The sequence below is a fragment of the Canis lupus genome, chromosome 1 (assembly GCF_003254725.2).
Source record: "Canis lupus dingo isolate Sandy chromosome 1, ASM325472v2, whole genome shotgun sequence".
Classification (NCBI taxonomy): Eukaryota; Metazoa; Chordata; class Mammalia; order Carnivora; family Canidae; genus Canis; species Canis lupus.
This window is the reverse complement of record NC_064243.1, coordinates 118,670,136-118,691,218: the sequence shown is the minus strand read 5'-3', so window position 1 is coordinate 118,691,218 and position 21,083 is coordinate 118,670,136. Positions and strand designations below refer to the sequence as shown.

At 44.6% G+C, this 21,083-nt stretch overlaps 1 protein-coding gene across 4 annotated transcripts in view; it reads left to right on the top strand.

Annotated features, from left to right (window-relative positions):
- The window catches only part of CHST8 (carbohydrate sulfotransferase 8), a 130,132-nt gene that overhangs the window by 20,847 nt on the left and 88,202 nt on the right, over nucleotides 1–21,083 (top strand). Inside the window, exon 2 of one of the 4 annotated variants that reach the window (XM_025425194.3) lies at nucleotides 15,793–15,848. The exons of 1 other annotated variant lie outside the window; for it this stretch is intronic. The gene's annotated coding sequence lies outside the window, so the exon portion shown is untranslated. Of the gene's footprint in view, nucleotides 1–15,792; nucleotides 15,849–15,987; nucleotides 16,156–19,001; nucleotides 19,133–21,083 lie in introns of those variants that run through there. 2 more of the 4 variants (XM_049095822.1, XM_049095821.1) reach the window with 2 other exon arrangements.

Sequence of the window (21,083 nt, the reverse complement as noted above, 5' to 3'; positions counted from 1 at the left end):
CCCCATTTAACTAATCCGTTATTAAACTCTTGTATTGCATTTTGAATTTCAATCACTCTGTGTTTTACTTCTAGAAATCCTATAGCAATTTTTGAGATCTGTGGGCTTTGCGTTTTAGTAGTTTCCTGTTCTTTCATTGGTTTTAGTCCTTTTACTCACTTAATAATTTAGAACGTAATCATATATCATTTTCAGGGTTTTCTTTATTGCAGGTTCATAGAGTGCTGGTCCTTCTGTTTGTTTATCAGTTGATTGTTTCCTTCTGGTTGAATCATTTCCTTGAGCAGATTATAATTTCTTTTTTTTTTTGGATTTTGTTGATTTATCTGAGGCAGGGGAAGGGCAGAGGCAGAAGCGAATCTTAAGCGGACTCCATGCTGAGCGCAGAGGTGGACACGGGGCTCGATCCAGGGACCCTGAGATCATAACTTGGGCCGAAACCAAGAGTCAGATGCTTAATCGACTGCACCACCCAAGCACCCCTAGATTGTAATTTCTATATGATATTCTAGGGAAGCAAAAATTATCCAAACTGATTTAAGATTGGTGATATATTAAGAAAGGATTTTATGGTAGCTCTGTGCTTCGTGCATTGTAAAAGTGTTGCGTCAGAACATTTCAAAAATTGTTTCTGCTGACAATCCCATGGATGCATCAGTTGCGACCCGTTTTTCCCATTATTTCTGTATGTGGGGAGTCTACACAACGTAAGTATTATAAATTTGGACTTGCATGGCCATGGTGCAAGCTTGGGACTTCCTTTCTTTCTGGAAACTGCCTACCTCCCACAATTCTTTGTATTTTCCCAGATGGGGTGAGTGTTCCAGCCCCCATTTCACTGAGTGGGATGCTTTCTCCAGCCTGAGTTTTGTGCAGGACCTCAGCTCCAGCTCCTTGTCACAGGAGGGATGAGGGCCCAGGCTGGATCCCTGCCTCTTGCTGACACCGGCGCCCCTGTCCTGGCCTCTGGGGTCTGCCATCTGTCGCTCAAGGTCTCTGGGGGCACCGGCTGACAGTTTCTGGCTCCAGCTCACACATCTCTTCATTTTTTGCACCTGAGGATTTCCTTTTCTCTCCTTCAAGCTCAATTATGTATTTAATTATTTTATATCGTGTTCTATCCAACATATCCATGCATTTGGAGCTGGGGGTGGTTGTAGGGGGAGGATGCTGTGCATGTCGGCCATAATCTTTTATTTAGGATTTTACATCTAGAGTGACAAGGAAGATTAGTCTGTGATTTTATTTTGGTTTCATCTTTGGCAGGTTTTGGTACCAAGGTTATGCGTTATTCATAAAATTAATTAGGAAGTTTTCCTCCTTTCTTTATCCTCTGAAACGTTTTAAATAGCACAGAAAAATTTCTGTTCCTTGAAGGTTTGAAATTTTCCAGTGAAATCTGTCTGAGGACGACACCTCTGGGGGTGGGGATGATTGTTTTCCACACTTATTTTCTTGTCGGCTTTTCTACTTCTTAAATCAGTTTGTATGACTTCTGCATCCCTAGACTATCATACATTTAATCAAGATTTGAAAATTTATTAGCATAAAGATTCCACGTGGTATTCTTATATTTTAATAATTTTTTTGCATCTCTGGCTACATCTCTTTTTCCTCAATGCTTTTCCTCTCTCTCTTTTTTTTCTCCATTGGACTTTGCCAGAGATTTATATATTTTATTGACCCTTTTTGAGAAACAGCTGTTGAGTTTATTTATTCATCCTACTATTAAATTCTTAAAAATCTGTACTTCCTCCTGTCATCTTTAATCTCTTTTTTAAGGTTTCTTATCTTGCTCTTTTTCTAATTTTTTAAGTTGAATGTCTAGGCCATTTGTTATTTTTTTTTTCTATAAGAATAAAACATTTAAAGCAATAAAATTTCCTCTGAGTACAGTTCTGGCCACATTTCATAAGTTTTGGTGTGCATAAGTTGTCACCATCATAATTTTTCATAGCTGAAATTGCTATTTTTATCTCCTCTTTGAGTATTTCATCATTTCTTAGTTTCCCTCTTGTTGTTAATTTCCAGTTAGGTAGTATTGCATTCCATACATTTTATCAAAACTACCATATTTTCATGAAATTGGAATGATCTTGATTGGAACGCATACCATTATTTTATGTATCATGAAGAAAGAAGAAAAAAATCTGCTGCTGCTTAAATTCTAACGTCCCGTCAATTGTGAAATGTATCTTGGTTTCAGAGATGATGTGAAAAAAGTACATCTTAAGATGTCTGAAAGGTGGAATTTATCATTCACTTTTCTTTTTCTTTTCTTTTCTTTTTTTTTTTTAAAGTAGGCTTTATACCCTGCATGGAGCCCACAGCAGGGCTTAAACTCATGACCCTGAGCTCAAGACCTAAGTTGAGATCAAGAGTCAGACGCTTAACCAACTGAGCTACCCCCGCGACCCTGACTGGTTTTAAATTTAAATACATTGTGGTTTGAGAATGTGACCTGTATTGTATTAGTTCCCTGCAATAGATTTTAACCTGGTATGTGGTCAGCTTCTATAAATGTTTGAATGAATGTAAGTGTGTTTGAAAATAACATATCTTCTCTATTTGCTGGCTATAGGAATACACACACACAAATATATTTCTGTACATATTCCATATATACATGCATTCACACACGCGCACATACAAAATCAATTTTTTTTTTTTTATGATAGTCACAGAGAGAGAGAGAGGCAGAGACATAGGCAGAGGGAGAAGCAGGCTCCATGCACCGGGAGCCCGACGTGGGATTCGATCCTGGGTCTCCAGGATCACGCCCTGGGCCAAAGGCAGGCGCCAAACCGCTGCGCCACCCAGGGATCCCCAAAATCAATTTTGAAGCAGTGCTTTTCAAATTTTCCGTATCCTTGCTAGTTTTTCTAGTCACTTGATCTTCTCCATTTCTAAGTGAGACCCATTAAAAATCTTCCACTCTGGCTGTAGATGTATTCATTTTCCTCATGATTGCCACTTTTGGATTTGTAGTTGACCCTTGAGCAATGTAGGAGTTGGGGACACCCATCCCCATGCAGTCGAATATTTCAGTATCACTTTCATCTCCCCCAGAACTTTACTAATAGCCTACTGTTGACCAGTATGACGATAACATAAACAGTTGATAAACATATTTTGTACGTGTATTGTATACCATATTCTTACAAGGGTACCTAACTTTTCCCTAATGTTTTTGCTAGTTTCTAGGCTGTGGTTCATCTGTGGGTTTTTTCAAATTGTCACGCATTTCTAAACATTTTCTAATATATTACTTGGAAAATATTTGTGTCTAAGAGGCCCGGCATAGGTCAAACCCATGCTGTTCAAGAGTCAACTGTGTATATTTCGAGGTTCTTTAGTTAGATGCCTGCAAGCTCCTGATTAGTGTCTTCTTTTTTATTTTTTAAAAAAGATTTTATTTATTTGAGAGAGAGAGAGAATGTGAGTGCATAAGCACAAGCAGGGGGAAGAGGGAGAAGCAGGTTTCCCGCTGAGTAGGGAGCCCAATGCAGGACTTGATCCCAGGACCCTGGGATCATGACATGAGCCGAAGGCAGATGCTTGACCAACTGAGCCACCCAGGTGCCTCCTTGTCTTCTTTTTTAGATTGTTCTTTTCTTCCTTCCGCCACTCATTAACTACCACTCCCAATTCCTTTTTGCCTTGAATTCAACTTCATCTGATAATAATAATCACAACGTCAGCTTTCCTTTGGTTAGTACTTCCTAGCATTCCCCTTAACATGGACTTCTCTCTGTGTTGCTTTTGAAAGGCTTTTTCACCAAGATTGGTGGCCTTCATCCGGCTGGCAGGAGAGACCCTGTGGGTCTCTGTGTGTATGAGCACGTGTTTCTGAAGGCAGCAGGGACGTGCACAGACTGGGGAACCCGCGTGCCTGAGTCTGGATCCTGGCTCTACCAGGAGTAGGCAATTGCACACATTCCTTCACCTCCCAGGGCCTTAGGGTACCCCATTTATAGAATGTGATCACCTCACTCATGGGATGGTTTTGAGGATTCGGTAGGACAATACATGGTAAAATGCTTAGACCAAAGCTTGACATACAGTGAGCATTACTAAATGGTAGGAGGGCGTAATCCCTTTCCATTTATTGTCATCACTGATATTTGGATTTATTTCCTTTTTCTTTTTTAAAAAGATTTTATTTATTAGAGATAGAGAGTGCATGGGCAGAGGGAGGGGTAGAGGGAGAGAGGGAGGAAGAAGCAGACACCCTGCTGAGTGCAGAGCCTGAAGCAGGGCTCCATCCCCAGGACCCTGAGATCATAACTTGAGCCCAAGTCAGGCGCTCAACCAACTGAGCCACCCCCAGGCTCCTCTTTGGGTTTATTTCTATCACCTCATTTGCGGCCTCCTTTTACTACTCTCCTTTCTTGTACCCAGTCTGATCGATAATGTTTTTTTTCCTCTGTGGATTTGAAAACGATAGATTTTCTTCCTATCCTTTGCGTACCCTTAAAATCTTGACACACATATTTAACTATAAATTTTGAGCATGTCTAAAGTTATTATAAAAAATAAAGTTATTATCTCGGTCATCCTTCAAAACAATCACAGAGGGATCCCTGGGTGGCGCAGCGGTTTGGCGCCTGCCTTTGGCCCAGGGCGCGATCCTGGAGACCCAGGATCGAATCCCACGTCGGGCTCCCGGTGCATGAAGCCTGCTTCTCTCTCTGCCTCTCTCTCTCTCTCTCTCTCTCTCTCTCTATCTCTGTGACTATCATAAATAAATAAAAATTAAAAAAAAAAAAAAAAACCAATCACAGATCTTTGCACGCGGGGACTTCACACTGAATAGTCTCTCCTTCCGTCTTCCTTCCTATTATAGTGGAGAATTTCTTTTGATCTTAATACACAGCTGGTATTATCAATATATAGAGTCGATGGTTAATTCAATTTTCTGACAAATTTTTATCAATGGCGGTGTTTTGTAAATCCTGCTCAGTATCTTTTTGGGTTCATTTTTCTCGCAGGAATGTATCCTTTTGTTGTTGTTGTTGTTGTTTTTCATTCAAAGACTCAAATTTTTTCATTAAAAAAATAGAATGACCCCTCTTTACCTATAACACTTAGAAAAAAATGTATACTCCTTCACTGTCTTCTGGGCTTCTCTTGAAGTGGAGCAAGACATCTGTTGTTGGTCAAACCATTGGTAGGTAATCTGTCTTCTTTCTGGTAAGCTTTAAGATTTTTCTTTTGAGTTTTATTGTGATGTTTTACCAAGATGGGTGAATTTTTCTTTTTACCTTTATCCTGCTCAGCACTCTGTATACACTTCCAGCATAAGAGAGCATGGGTTTCTTCAATTTCAGAACATTCTTAGCCATATCTCCTTAGTTTATTGCTTTTCCTACCAGTACCCCATTCTCTTCTTTATAAACTCTGTATTCAGTGAATGGGGTAATTCTTTCCAACGATTGTATAGGATTCCAGAGTTTGAATCGACCAAAACTTAATTAAACTTTCAGCTACTGATGGGAATTTATATTTTTCCACTTTTTTTTTTATTAAAAACAATGCTGTAGCCCACATTTTAATCTCTTTCTTTTTTCTTAGATTCTATTTTTATTGCATTCTTTTAGATAATGACTTCTATTGAGGTTTTTTTCCCCCGTAGTGTAATATAAGCCCATTTTTCTAAATATTCTGAGTGATTGAGAAAACTGTATTCTATTTGCTGAGTGCAAAGGTGTAAGAGGGAGTACCAGAGTTTTATGAGTCAGATCTTTACTATTCTTATGTAATTTTGCTTGCATAATTTATTCATTTAAAAACTGTTAAAACCTTTATGACTGGGGATTTGTTAAGTCTCCTTTTGCCCTAATTATTTGCTTTATGGAATGAAGCTATGTTGTATGATATATCATTGCCTGTCTGGACAGGTCACTCCTCCTGAAGCTGCCGCCGCCACCGCCGCCGTCGTCTTCTTCTTTTTAAGATTTATTGGGGCACCTGGGTGGCTCAGTGGTTGAGTATCTGCCTTTGACTCAGGGTGTGATCCTGGGGTCCTGGAATCGAGTCCTACATCGGGCTTCCCGCAGGCAGCCTGTTTCTCCCTCTGCCTGTGTCTCTGCCTCTCTGTGTGTCTCTCATGAATAAATAAAATACTTTTCTAAAAAAAAAATTATTTATTTATTACTTGGGCAGGGGAGGGACAGAGGGAGAGAATCTCCAGCAGACTCCCTGCTGAGTATGGTGGAGCCTGGCTTGGGGGCTTGATCTCATGACCCTGAGATCATGACCTGAGCCAAAACCAGGAATTAGATGCTTAACCTACCGAGCCTCCCAGGGCCCCCTCTCCTGAAGCCTTCTTGGACCTCCTCCATGGGTGCTCAGGCTCTGCTAGGCACCCTGACCTCCCAGTGACTGCTTAGTCACCCATCCTGTGCCCGCTGCTCTGGGTTTGCAGGATTTCCCGGTTGCACCTGGTTCCCTGCTGTACCCTGAGCATCTTGCCTCCATGCATACAGGCTCCATGCCTCCACCCCCTTTTTGTATCTATGGAATCCTTTTGAAGGAAATTGAGTGGGGAAGGGATCAGGCTATTGGGGCCTACCGCCACCCTTAACACAGAAGTCCCTTTTCTTCTGACAGCTGCTTTGCAAGCATGAAAGCTCTTCCCTTACTCAGCTTGACCTCCTCCCTCACTCCAGCCTACCCACGTGTCCACGTGAACGCTGCCCATTGAGGCCCACGTCCATGGCAGGAAGGAAGGTTCCCAGCACCCTGGCTCTTACACGGGGACACAGAAGCTGTGTGGGGCTGGCAGTCTGGGCTTGATTCCAGGAGAGAGGCTTCTCTGCTTCCCGGCTTGGTAACGAGGCCCGGGAACTCGTTCTGCGGCTGCGACGTGAGCGCCCGCCAGCAGTGGCATCTGCTGCGTCCCTCCCGTGGGCCTGGCGCTTGTTTGGGCACCGCGCGACCTCACACATTCTTATGGCAAAGCCCCGAGAACTGCTGATGGGGAGGAGGAACCCGAGGTTGAGCCCCGGGTGTGTGATCTTCCAGCCGGTCGGGGGTCCTGGGGGATTTTCACCCAGCTCCTCCATTCCTGGCCCTCTCTTGAATTCCAGCTCAGTACCCCTTGGAGCCCCTCTTTCTTTCCCAAAGGGAGGGTGCATGGAGCCCTTTGCACCAGGGGCGGTCTGGCTGCACCGTCCGGGGAGAAGCAGTGCCCACTGCCCAGCTGCACGGTGCCCCGCAGCCTGCACAGCCCCCTACCCTTTGGGTGTTCACCCAGTGCTACGAGGGCTGCCTGTGGGTGGGTGGGATGGACAGGCGGACAGCTGCCCTCGCCTCTCCATATCTCTTCTCCACCACCAGCCAAAGTGGGTCTTTTTTTTTTTTTTTTTAAGATTTTATTTATTTATTCATGAGAGACACAGAGAGAGGCAGAGACACAGGCAGAGGGAGAAGCAGACTCCCTACAGGGAGCCCGATGTGGGCCTCAATCCTGGGACCCTGGGATCATTCCCTGAACCAAAGGCAGATGCTCAACCACGAGCCACCCAGGTGCCCCCAGAGTGGGTCTTTTAAACAAGAGAATTTGCACCCATCTGGTGGGAGAGGCTGATGCCCCTGCTACCAGACCTTTGTTTGGGGGTGCCCCCGTCCCTTGCCTGCCACTTCTTCAGTCCCCACCTCACACATCCTAGGCACCGGTGCCTTCATTTGCCCAGATCGGGGCTGTGCACCATGGTGGCCTTGCTTCAGGACTGTCTGCATCCCTGGGAACCCCAGGAGGGTGGGGTGCACGGGCTGGCCCACGGTGGGTGCAGTGCTCAGCGAGGGTGGTGCAACCAAGAGGCGAGGTGAAGGTGGGGGAGCCGATGGAGGCAGAGGGAAGGGGAGGGGATGAAAAGGTGGGGGAGGATGCTCTCGAGCCAAGCTCCAGGCTCTGCGTGTTCCGAACGCCTGCCCGCCTTTGCCGCGCTGTTCCCAGAGGGTGCCAGCTCTGAATGCCTGCTTAAGTCACTCCACGAAGCTCAGCTTCTCAATCTGGTTTTTATTTGCAAGGGCCAGATTCATCTTCCTTTTTTAAAAGTCAAGCTTCTGAGAAAGTCATTTAAATTCACAGTGATTCTCCTTTCAAATAGCTTCTTTGAATGGAGTTTTCAGAGTCATGGATCTTAGGGCCTCTGCCAGGAGAGGCTGAGGGTCATGCAAAGACTCATTGCCAGGATGCTTATTGTGGGCAAGGACCCAGGGGCCCCCAAGGTGGGGGGGTATCTTCCTGTAAATGGGTGGGGGGGATGCCTGTGCCCGCAGGGGCCTGCAGTCCATCCACTGAAGGTCGCTTTCCAAGGTGACCGGTGGTTATTGATTCTCTCAGGAAGGCGAGCTGCTGCTGTCACTCCCGGTGTTTGTGTGCCTCGAGATTAGAGTTTGCAACAACCCACACCTTGGAATATATTCTGGACAGTGAAAAAGCTGTGAGGTAGATCTGTATGAACTGCCTGGGAAACGGTCCAAAAATGTATTGTTAAGTGAGAAAGCCAAGTGTGAACCATGCGCACACATTTGTGGCTCGAAAACACATACCTGTAAAAAAGAAAAAAAAACAAAACACAGGGATAATATTCGCTATTCCCGTGTTCATAAGTATCCATCTAGAGAGGAGTCTGGAAGAGATTACACCGAATTTCATCAGGGTGGAGTGGCCTGGATTGGGGTGGTTTGCAAAGGGATCGCTAATTGTGCTGTAGAGGGTTTATTCCTCTGTGTGTGTGTGATTTAAAGACATGTGTGGATTTGGGATTGGGGCTCTTCACGATTTACCCTGAGCTTCTGGGATTTTCGGTTTTATTTCTTCAAGTGATGGTGTTGAATGGCTCACCCAAAGTTGATTGGCCGTCCCCAGGGGTTATTGGATGACTAGTAAAGAAGTCACGTTTGTAGCTTAGGTCAGAGGTCAGCAAACTTTTCCCCAGCGGGCCAAGAGCAACTGTTTCAGGCTTCCTGGTCTGAAAGGTCTCTCCCTGAAGCTGCTCACATGTGCCACCTTCACGCGAGGCAGCCGTGATGATAGGAGGAGGTTGGACGTGGCTCAGGCCTGATAAAACTTTATTTATAGAAACTGGTGGCTGGTAGGTTCAGGCCTGTGCACTGACGGTGGATGAGCCCTATGGGGTTTCATTGAACCTTAAGACACAGAAGGGTATGAAAATAGAGAAAAATGGTAAGTGGACATATTTTAGGGGTTTAATCAGAGCTGTCATGTTGAAAGCATTGTTCAAGGGGCCACAGGTTAAAAAAAATAATAATAATTGCTTTTCTCAAGTACCGTCCTGCAGCCTCTTCCAGCCTCTTCCAGCGGGCCCTGGACAGGGAGGGGGGCTGCCAGCAGGAGAGGGGCCCCAGTGAGTGCGTTCTCTATGGCTCTGGGGGGAGCAGGCCCTCCAGAAAGTGCTCCCACAGTTCCCCGATCCTGTGCACGTCTGTGAGGTGCCTGGTCTTGCACTGGGTTGGCCCTCAGTCAGCTTTGGTTGTGTGAACAGAGCTCCAAATGGCCCGGGGTGGGGGTCCCCCCCAGCCTTGGGGAGGCGGTGGACAGGGCCAGGCTTGGGGCAGATGAGCGGCATTGCCAGGGTTGGGGAGACACCACTGGCCTCCCTGAGGCTGGATGTTGAGAACCGGGGCTCTCCCAGGCCAGCTTCCGCCCTCCTGGATGGGGGTCAGAACCCTCCTCCTGTCGGTTTTGTGCAGGGTCACAGGGCTGACCCTGTGACTCCCCTTTGTTACCTTAGCGAGCTTTGGGGATAGATTTAATGAGAGGTCGGTTGTGAAATGGGTATTTTTAAATTCAGTTTGTTTAAACTACACAAACAAAAACAGTTCTTGGGGCGACCCAGGTGGATCAGCGGTTTAGCGCTGCCTTCAGCCCAGGGTGTGATCCTGGAGTCCCGGGATCGAGTCCCACATCGGGCTCCCTGCATGGAGCCTGCTTCTCCCTCTGCCTCTCTCTCTCTCTCTCTCTCTCATGAATAAATAAATAAAATCTTTAAAAGAAAAGAATAAAAAAAAGAATTAAAAAAAAAAACAGTTCTTTTCTTCCACACCCCTCCCCCCCACACACACACCCCACCTCTGACAACCACTAATCTGTTCTCTGTGAGCTTGTTTTAAAAAAAATCAATTGATCGATAGTTTCCACATATAGGAAAGATCACATGGTATTTATCTTTCTCTGGTTTATTTCCTTCAGCCTTTCCTTATGCCCTTGAGGTCCATACCTGTTGTCATGAATAGTAAGATTTCATTCTTTGTCGTGGCTGCATAATATTCCACTGTGTGTGTGTGTGCGTGTGTGTGTGTGTGTGTGTTGTGGATCACATCATCTTCATCCATGCACCCATCGATGGAATATGGAAATACTCCTTTTTTTTAAGATTTTATTTATTTATTCATGAGAGACACAGAAAGATAGAGGCAGAGACATAGGCGGAGGGAGAAGCAGGCTCCTCCCGATGTAGGAGCCCGATGTGGGACTCGATCCTGGGACTCCAGGATCACACCCTGGGCTGAAGGGAGGCGCTAAACCACTGAGCCACCCAGGTGTCCCAAATATGGAAATATTCCAACACTTATGTTTCCATATTTGATTATTGTAAGTAATGCTGCTATGAACATGGGGTGCAGATACCTTTTCAAATTAGTGTTTTCATTTTCTTTGGATAAATACCCAGAAGTGGAATTCACTGGATCATAGGGGAGTTCCATTTTTAATTTTTTGAGGAACTTTGTACTGTCCTGCATAGTGGTGACACCAGTTTGCATTCCCACCAGCAGCATATGAGGGTTCCCCTTTTCCCCACATCTTTGCCAATGCTTGTTATTTCTTATCTTTTTGATAATTATCTATTCTAATAGGTGTGAGGTGACATCTCATTCTGGTTTTGATTGACATCTCTCTGATGATGGCCATCTGTATATCTTTGGAAAAATGTCTATTTGGATCTACTGCCTGCTTGTTAATTGAATTATTTGGGTTTTGTTTGTTCGTTTGCTATTGAGTTGTAGGAGTTCTCTATATATTTTTGGGCATTAGGCCCTTATCAGCTATATGATTTGAAAATATTTTCTCCCATTCAGTGGGTTGCCTTTTCATTTTGTTGATGGTCTCCTTTGTTGTGAAGAAACGTTTTAGTTTGATGTAGTCTTTGTTTTTGCTTTTGGTGTCAGATTCAAAAAGTCATTGCCAAGACCAATGTCAAGAAGCTTACTACCCATGTTTTTTCCTAGGAGTTTCATGGTTTCAAATCTTTCATTCAAGTCTTCAATCCAGATTGAGTAATTTTTTGTGCAAGGTGTAAGAAAGCGGTCCTGTTTCATTCTTTTGCATATGGCTGCCCAGTTTTCCCAACACCACTTATTGAAGAGACTATCTTTACCCCATTGTGTGTTCTTGGATCCTTTGTCATCAATTAATTGACCATATACATGTGGGTTTAATTCTGGGATGTTCAATGATCTACGTGTCTGTTTTGATGCCAATACCATTATGTTTTAATTACTATAGTTTTGTAATATAGCTTGAAATCAGAGAGCATGATACCTCCAGCTTTATCCTTCTTTCTCTAGATTGCTTTGGTTATTTTGGGTCGTTTTATAATTCAGTATAGATTTTAGGATTGTTTGTTCTAGTTCTGTGAAAAATGCCATTGGGATTTTTATAGGGATTGCATTGAATCTGTATGTATATCACTGTGGCCGGTAGGGACATTTTAACAATATTAAATCTTCCAATCCACGAGTATAGACTACCTTTCCATTTATTTGTGTCTTCAATTTCTTTTCATTATTGTCTTACAGTTTTCCATATACAAGTTTTTAACCTATTAGGTTAATTTATTTCTAGGTATTTCATTCTTTTTGATGTGACTGTAAGTGGGATTGCTCTCTTAATTTCTCTTTCTGATAGCTCCTTATTAGAGTATAGAAATGCATCAGATTTTTGTGCATTGATTTTGTATCCTGCCACTTCACTGAATTTATTAGCTCTAACAGTTTTTTGATGAAGTCTTCAGGGTTTTCTGTATATAAAACATTATACCATCTACAAAGAGTTACAGTTTTACTTCTTCCTTTCCAATTTGGGTGTCTTTCTTTTTCTTGCCTAATTACTCTGGCTAGAACTTCCTATGTTAAATAAAAGTGGCAAGAGTGGACGTCCTTGTCTTGTTCCAAATCTTAGAGGAAAGACTTTCAGCGTTTCACTGTTGAGTATGATGTTAGCTATGGGTTTGTCATATGTACTCTTTGTTATGTGTAGATACATTCCGTCTACACTTACTTTCTTGGGAGTCTTTTTTTTTTTTAACTCATAAATGGATGTTGAATTGTATCTAATGCATTTTCTGCATCTATTGAGATGATTGTATGATTTTTCTCCTTTGTTTTTGTAATGTGGCATATTAACTGATTTGTGAATGTTGAATCATCCTTGCATCTCTGGAATAAATGCCCCTTGATCAGAGTATATGATCCTTTTAATGTATATTGAATTCAGTTTGATAATATTTTCTTGAGGATTTTTGCATCTATGTTCATCAAAGATATTGGTCTGTAATTCTCTTTCCTCATGCCTTTCTTGTCCATTTTGATATCAGAGTATTACTGGCCTTGTAAAAAGAGTTTGAAAGGGTTCTTTCCTCTTCTGTTTTTTGGAAGAGTTCTTTCAGGGCTTTTGGAAGAGCCCTGAAAGGGCTAGTATTAGTTCTTCTTTGAATGTTTGGTAGAATTCATCAGTGGAGACATTTGGTTCTGGACTTTTGTTTGTTGGGAGGTTTTCCATTACTGATTGAATCTCCCTACTAGTAATCAGTCTGTTCAGGCTTTCGATTTTATCATGATTCAGTCTGGGTAGCTCCTATGTTTCTAGGAATTTATCCATTTCTTGTAGGTCATCAAATTTGTTGGCACATAGTTGTTCACAGTAGTTTCTTAAGATCCTTTGTATTTCTGTGGTATCAGTTGGAACATCTCCTCTTTCATTTCTGATTTTATTCATTTAAGTCCTCTTTATTTTTTTCTCTTTATTTTTGTTCTTGGTGAGTCTACTTAAAGGTTCGTCAATTTGTTTTTGTTTTATCCTCAGTGAACTGGCTCTTAGTTTCCTTGATCTTTTCCATTCTGTTGTTAGTCTTTTTTTTTTTTTAATTTGTTGTTAGTCTTTATTTTATTTTTTTCCTGCTCTAATCTTTGTTATTTCCTAACTTCTACTAACTCTGGGTTTCATTTTTTTTTCTTTTTCTAGTTCCTTGAGGTATAAAGTTAAGTTATTTATTTGAGACTTGTTTCTTGAGATAGGCACTTATTGCTGTTAAGTGCTCTCTTATACCTGCTTTTGCCGCTTTACATTTATTTTGGTATATTTCTGTTTTCATTTATCTCAAGGTATTTTCTGAATTTTCTCCTTTTATTTCTTCTTTGACACATCGGTTGTTCAGTGGCATATTGTATTCCACTTATTTGTGAATTTTCCAGTTTTTTTCCCATGTAATTTCTAGTTTCCTACAATTGTGGTCAGAAAAGATGTGTAATATGATTTTAGTCCTCTAAAATTTATTATGGCTTGTTTTCTGACCTAACACATCATCTATTCTGGAAAATGTTCCATGTATACTTGGGAAGATTATGTGTATTCTGTTGCTTTTGGGTGGAATGTTCCATAAATATTTAAGTCTATCTGGTTTAATGTGCCACTTAAGGCTGATGTTTCCTTATTGATTTTCTGTCTGGAAAAACCTATCCATTTATGTAAGTAGAGTATTAAAGTGCCCTACTATTATTGTATTGCTATTTCTCCCTTTAGGTCTGTTAATATTTGCTTTATATATTTAGGTACTTCTAAGTTGGGTGCATAAATATTTGCAAATATTACATCTTCTTATTGGATGGACCTCTTTATCATTATGTAATGTCCTTCTTTGTCCCTTATTACTGCTTTTATTTTAAAGTATATTTTGTCAGATGTAAGTATATAGCTACTCCAGCTTTCTTTTGGTTTCCATAGAATATCTTTTTTTTAAAAAGATTTTATTTATTTATTCATGAGAGACACAGAGAGAGGCAGAGACATAGGCAGAGGGAGAAGCAGGCCATGCAGGGAGCCTGATGTGGGACTTGATCCCTGAACTGGGATCACACCCTGAGCCAAAGGCAGACGCTGAGCCGCTGAGCTACCCAGGGGTCCCGATAGAATATCTTTTTTCACGCCTTTATCTTCTGTCTATATGTGTCCTTGCATCTGAGGTGAGTTTTTTGTAGGCAGCATATAAATGTGTCTTTTTAAAAAAATCCATCCAGCCATTCTATGCCTTTTGATTGGAGAATTTAGTCTATTTACATTTAAAGTCATTATTGACAGGTACATGCTTATTGACACTGTTTTCTGACTGCGTCTGGAGTTCTTTGTTCCTTTCTTCTTGCTATCTTCCTTTGGGGTTTGATGACTTTCTTAAGTGGTATGCTCTCATATTCCTTTCTCATTATCTTTTGTGTATTTCCCATAGGATTTTGCATTTTAGTTACCATGAGGCTTACATATAACAACCTAAATCTATAATAGCCTATTTTAAGTTAATAACAACTTAAGTTTGATCCCATTGTAAGCTCAACATTATTATTCTCACTCCCCGTTTTATGTTTTACATCTTTTTTCTTATGTATCCCTTAACTAATTGCTGTAATCATACTTACTTTTTACTACTTTTGTCTTTTTAACTTTCATACTAGCTTCATGAATGATTAAAATGGATTAAGTGGATCTATTTCTTTTTTTAAAAAAGATTTTATTTATTTATTTGACAGAGAGACAGCATAAGCAGGGGGAGCCATAGGCAGAGGGAGAGGGAGACTCAGGCTCCCTCCCCACTGAGCAAGGAGCCTGTTGTGGGGGCTCGATCCCAGGATCTTAGGATCATGACCTGAGCTACAGGCAGACGCTTAACTGACTGAGCCACCAAGATGCCCCTAAGTGCGTATTTTTCTGAAAGGGACCTCAAGGATGCCAAAGGCAGCCTCATGGACTAAGCCCTGTGTGGTCACAGTTGTACGTGTGTGCATGCATGTGTTTGTGTGTGTGAGTGTCTAGGTTTGGACATACTGACATTAGCCCAAATGAGTATAGCCAGCATCATTTCACGTTGAAGAATGGTGTTCATAGAAGGAGGATGAAGAGTATGGCCATTTTTTCTGTGTCCTGGCAGGTGATGGCCAGCCTCAGGTGGATATTGCCCAGAGCCCTGGGCCTGGACCTGGCTGTGGAAAGGGCAGTGGGAGAAATGACATAGGAGAAAGCCTTAACGCAGCACCCAAACGGAATTTCCTCCCCTGCTAGAAGTTAGATCCAATTCACACCCTCGCGCAGCTTGAAGGCTGGCTCTGGCTCTGTTTGGTAACATCACAGCAAACGGCTGCCTCGTCTCTATTTTGGTTCTTGCCACTGCAGCTTCTTTCTGCACCTTTCAAGAAGTGTTCCTTCCTACTGGAAGGCTGGGGTGCCAAGCTCCCCCAGCTCCTTCCCATTTTGGTAAATTAAGGAACAAATGGTGCCAAATTGTCCTCGTTTCTTTCACAAGATTATTTGTAACCAGCTTATTTTCTTTCCCTCTATTGAGTTGAACGCATTAAAACTAAAATTAAATCATTACCCGAAGCACAGACTACGATCCCTTTCATAATTACATCCTCTTAATTGGCATCTGAGGGCCCAGCTCATTTTCATGCCTGCTGGAAAATGTCTACAGACCCGTTTAATTTTTTTTTTTTTAGGTTTAAAGGTCAACAAGAATATCTTACCCTAATTTGACAAGTGTGTAAGAAGTAAGGTAAGACTGGTTTTTGTTCACGCAATGCACAAAGAAATCTATAAATCAAGCTGGGTGAATATTAGATGATGCCATATCGGAACCATCTGCCTTCATTCTCAGAAGAATCAATACCACAGAGAAAGCGCCGAAGATGTAGTGATTTATGCCCCTGTGTCAGGGGAGAAATATTGGCCATTTTTAGAGTCACTTCCTACCATCCTAAAACAACAGGGCATGAGGGAAAGAATGAGAGCGACCATGACCCTACACGTGTCGAGGAGCAGATCTGGCTGCTTGGTGTTTGATTATCTCTGCTTGAGAAAGGGTGAGTCTGAGGTCCCTTCATGCCCATGACTCTGCCCCCCTGCTATTGTTTGTGGGAAGGCTGCCATGAACGCTGAGATGGCGCAGAAGGGAATTCACTGAATTGCATCTGAGTGATTGTTGCCAGGGGATGGAGGCTTGGAGCTCGGGGACCCTGGGTTTTCCAGGCTAGCACGCTGCTTCCTGGCCTCCCTCACCCCTGGGCTAGGAGGACCCACAACCTCCAGAAACTCCACCCTCTGTTATGTTGGATGTTGGGGCTTGGTCCCGACACCGAGATATCTGCAAGGGAAAGAGGTGCTGTGGCTCTCCGTGGCGGGAAGAAAAGTCTCTGAGCAATTAAGGTTTGGAAAAACAAGTGACGTTGTCTTACCACCTTCCCCAGAGGTGGTGGTCGACAGCAGGACTTCCCCAGGGAGACGGGGCAGGAGGGACAGATCAGGGGAGCCTCAGGCAGGTGCATCAATCTCTGGGGAGGCAGAGGAGGCTTCGTAAGGCTTGAAAAAAGAACACTTCGTAATTGGAGACGTTTTCTTGCACAAGGGGTGGTTCAAAGCATAAAGTTGTATTTTCATACTCAAACTAACATGAAACATAGCTTTTTACCATTTTCCTGGTTTGAGGGGGGAGGCTCTGCAGACTATCACATACAAGAGATTTTGCGGTTTTGCTCTGTGATGCCTGTGTTAGGTCTGTTGCGGGCTGTCATTGTGTGTTGGTGTCGCCACGTGTCCTCCAGTTCCCATTCTGTGTCATAAACATCATAAGCGCTTCCTGTTCTAAGGTGAGGATGGGCTTTGAGGAAAAGTTTGACTTTTCTATTTACTACGGCGCAGCACAGAAGAGGGACTGTGAGCCTGTTACATCTCCAGTTTTATCCTTTCCAAGAGTCGAAGTTGGTCCTAACACTACAAGCTTGAAATCAAAGTAGGATCATTTCCATCGCCACAGGCGCCAGTACACTGTGCTCATGACTTTTTGTGCTAAACAAACCCACAGACATATCCTGCTTCTCGGAGCCTGGGCATGGCTGGATGCCTGGCCCGGCCACACCACCCTCTGGCTGCTGGCCACGGAGGTCACATTGCCGTCTGCAAACCGAACTCTCGAGCATCAGGGCTCTTGATTTTGCTTTTCTTTGTCTCTTTTGGGGTAGCTGACGGTGCTTGGGGCTCAGATCAAGGGCACTTTATATCTATTGCGAAGACGGGGCACACCTTCCTTGAGGTGTCGGCAAACTCTGGGCGGTGATGCCAAACCGCCCTCATCCCTTAAATAGTGTTGGACTAAGATCACATGAAATTCATTCTAAAACCTGGGAGTTTCATTTTTTTTTTTCTGCAAAAGATCATTCTCTGCTTCACATGAAAGAAACTAGCAGCGGAAAACACATCATTAGGATCCGAAATGCTTGTCACCTGTGTGTTTTCAAACCGCTTGGCATCCTTAAGGACGCAGACTCTCGCCTTATTGGAGACCCCCATGAAACGTACACCAAGGGCCGCCAGGGTCTTCCAGACCTTGCCTGGGAGAAGAAGCTGAGAGCACAGCCTGGTGGAGCTCATTGCCAAGGCCAAACTGGCGACTTAGCGAGGGCAGCAGGTTGAAAGTTTTGCAAAAAGTCCTATTATTTGGCTATTAGTTGTCGTGATTGGATGACAAAGGACCCCATGCCCAAGTACCTGGGTATAGGTGACCCATGGCTATAAAGGCGATCAGAGGAAATGTTGTTTTCTTGAGCCTTGGTGACCACTGGTAGAATTGGTTATTGTCTAAAGTGGAATCAGACTTCCTTGAAGCAAATAAGCTTAATTGGAAATTAATATTAGACTTCCAATCTAGGTGTTCTTGCAATGCCAAACTCAAGACAAGGACTCCGTGTGTGTGTGTGTCTGTTTCTGTGACTATAGAGGAAAACCTCACAAATATTTTCAGAATATGCTCCATCATTCCTTGGCAAGCTTCAGCTTCTAGAATTTTGCCAATTTTTAAAGAAGATTCCAACCTTGCTTGCAAAGTAATTAATTATGTACAAAAGGAAAAAAGAAAAAGAAACCAACCAAAAAAAAAAAAAAAAAACTCACCACCCACCGCAACCCAAGGCATCAGATGCTGTGCTGTTTTCCTAATTCGGCGGAGACCTGACCCCGCCGTCGAGTGCACAGAACGGACGCCCGCGGATCTCCCTCGTCAGAGGGACGGGGCGAGTGTACGGGCCGCAGGTAGAAGCTGCCGTATTTTTTTAATCATCAGGGGAAAGACCAAATGCCTTCAACTTTCAAAACTGATCATTCTGACGTGCTTGGCCTACTCCTGCAGACAAGACTGCAACAGTTTAGCAAACACCGAATGTCAAAATAAATACCAACCCCTTCAGCCCAAGGCTGGCGCGGGCGCAGGTGCAGTGCTGAGAAGGGCTGCTCGTTTTCCCTTCTTTTTTTTTTTTTAAGATTTTATTTATTCATGAGAGACAGAGAGAGAGAGAGAGAGAGAGAGGCAGAGACACAGGCAGAGGGAGAAGCAGGCTCCCCGCAGGGAGCCTGATGCTGGACTCGATCCCAGGACCCTGGGGTCACGACCTGGGCCGAAGGCAGACGCCCAGCTGCTGAGCCCCCCAAGGGTCCCATCGGTTTCCCTTCTTGATGAAGTGCTCCGGGGCCAGGTTCAGGGGAGGCCTTCCGGGGGTGGCGCGGTTCCTCGTCGGCCCAGGCAGCACCCAAGGGGGGTTGTTGTTGCTCCAGGTGGACGGACCTGCCTGGGAGGGAAACGTCCGGGAGCTCTGGTCAGCACAGTGGGGCGCGCCAGCTAGCGAGGCCCTCGTCACCCCATTCTGCAGGCGGGAAGACTGAGGCGCACAGAGCCTGGTGGAGCCGGGACGCTGCGCCCCCCGCCCCCGTCATCGCCGTGTGTCTGTGCCCCATGTGCGACCCCCTCACGTGTTCCGAGCCGCCGACCTCCCTGTGCGTCTGGCTCTGGAGGTGAGCAGGGAGGGCCGGGCTTGATGTGAAGAGGGGCTTCCAGAGCTTTCGGGATCCAGAATCCTCACATCGGCAAACCTCATGGCCACCAAGCGGGCCCAAGACACACGCTGCTAGCAGAGCATCAAAGTCAAAACGTGTCATTTTCAACATCAACCTAGAGTCTTCCCGTACAGGTGCCAGTTCTCATAAGAGAGGCCGACCTGCCCGTTCACAGCTGAAGCCTCCCGCCCCGCCCCACTTCTTCCCTGGCCCTCTCCTGCCTGTGTGGCCAGAGGGGTCCCGCTGCAAAGCAAGCCAGACAGCACCCCCATTTTACCCACAGTCAAAGCCAACTTCTTTTGAATGGTGCACCTGACGGCCCCCCCCCCCCCCATTACTTCTCTGACTGTGTCTCCTCTCTTCTTTACGTCCACTCCTCTCCAGACACACTGGGTCTCAGGAATGCTCCCACCCCAGGGCCTTTGCACAGGCCGATATCCACATGGTTCACATATCACCTTCCCAATGAGGCCCCCTTCTACACGTTTAGGTCTTGAGACCCGTCTCTAGCCTCCAGCTCCCCGCCCAGCCCTCCTCACCCTGCTCTGTTTTTCCTTCTCTCCATAGCATTTATCACCCTGTCATGTTAAAATAACTTGCTCATTTCTTTTGTTTATGGTACTTAGAATACTCTGTCTCTCTGCTCTTTGGAATTTAATTCTACAAGGGCAAGATCTTTATCTGTTCTGTTGACGATGGATCCCGACTGCTTAGAATAGTGCCAGGCACTTAGTAGGTGCTCATTAAATGTTTACCACACATCTGGTTACCTCTGGGGAGGGGGGTGTAGGGAGTAATAGGAAGGGATGCAAAGGGGACTCCACATACTGGTGGTTGTTTTATTCTTGGACAGTGAGTGCACTGGTGGTTCTTCATATTTTTTTTTCTTTTCTTTTCCTTTCTCTTTTTTTCTTTTCTTTTCTTTTTTTCCTTTTCTTTCCTTTTCTTTTCTTTTTGAGGAAGAATCTGTGCACACGCATGTGCAAGCGGGGGGCAGGGGCAGAGGGAGAGAGAATCCCAGGCAGGCTCCACGCCCCAGCACAGAGCCTGACGTGGGGCCTCAATCTCAACGACTCTGAAATCATGACCTTAGCGGAAATCAAGAGTCCGACGCTCAACCGACTGGGCGCCCCCTTCATATTCTTTATAAAAATATTTTTGTGTATCTGAAATGTGTCATTTTGAAGAATCAAAGAGGGTCAAAGAGTACGATTGTTATATGGCATGTAGCAATCATACTAAGTGGAATAGTCTCCTTCCCCATGTGAACCTATTGCCTTATTTTGGGGTGTTATCCTGTGTCAGTGGCTGAAAGTAGAGCTTCCTGGACAGATGCATTTGTAACAGGGGAGCTGCAGAGGGAGAGAGAAAAAAGGGTGGGGGGCGGTTCTGGCCATCAGGGCAGATTGGCTCGGACGGTGAACAGAAGGAAGGACGCCCCAAGCCAACTTGCAGAAGCGACTGTCAAAGCATATTGGGGACAGATGCCAAATCAGGCGGGTCAGCTAAGATCACGATGGCCTGGGCCCAGCTTCCGAGAGCAGGGTGCCTGGGGGCAGGTATCTGATGACCCTTGGCGGAGGGCTTGCCAGAGGAGAGCAGGGAAGAGGAATGATGTTACCTGAGCCACCAGGAAGGACAAGGGCAGAATGGGAAAGAGATTCTGGGTTCAGGGATCTGAACCGAGGACTCCTGGGGCGGGCCTGACCTGAGTAGGACGGAACTCAGAGCTAAGCTCGGTGACACCCAGTGGCCCCAGCAGATCCCCAGAGCCTCCAAGGGAAAGCCGGTTGCTGGATTTGTTCATCATGCTCAGGTTATGTCCGTGATGCTGAAGGCAAGAGCATCTGGGCTGCGGGGAAGCTCGGGCGCAGTGCAGGGCCCGGGGTCCACGGATGGGGTGAGCTTG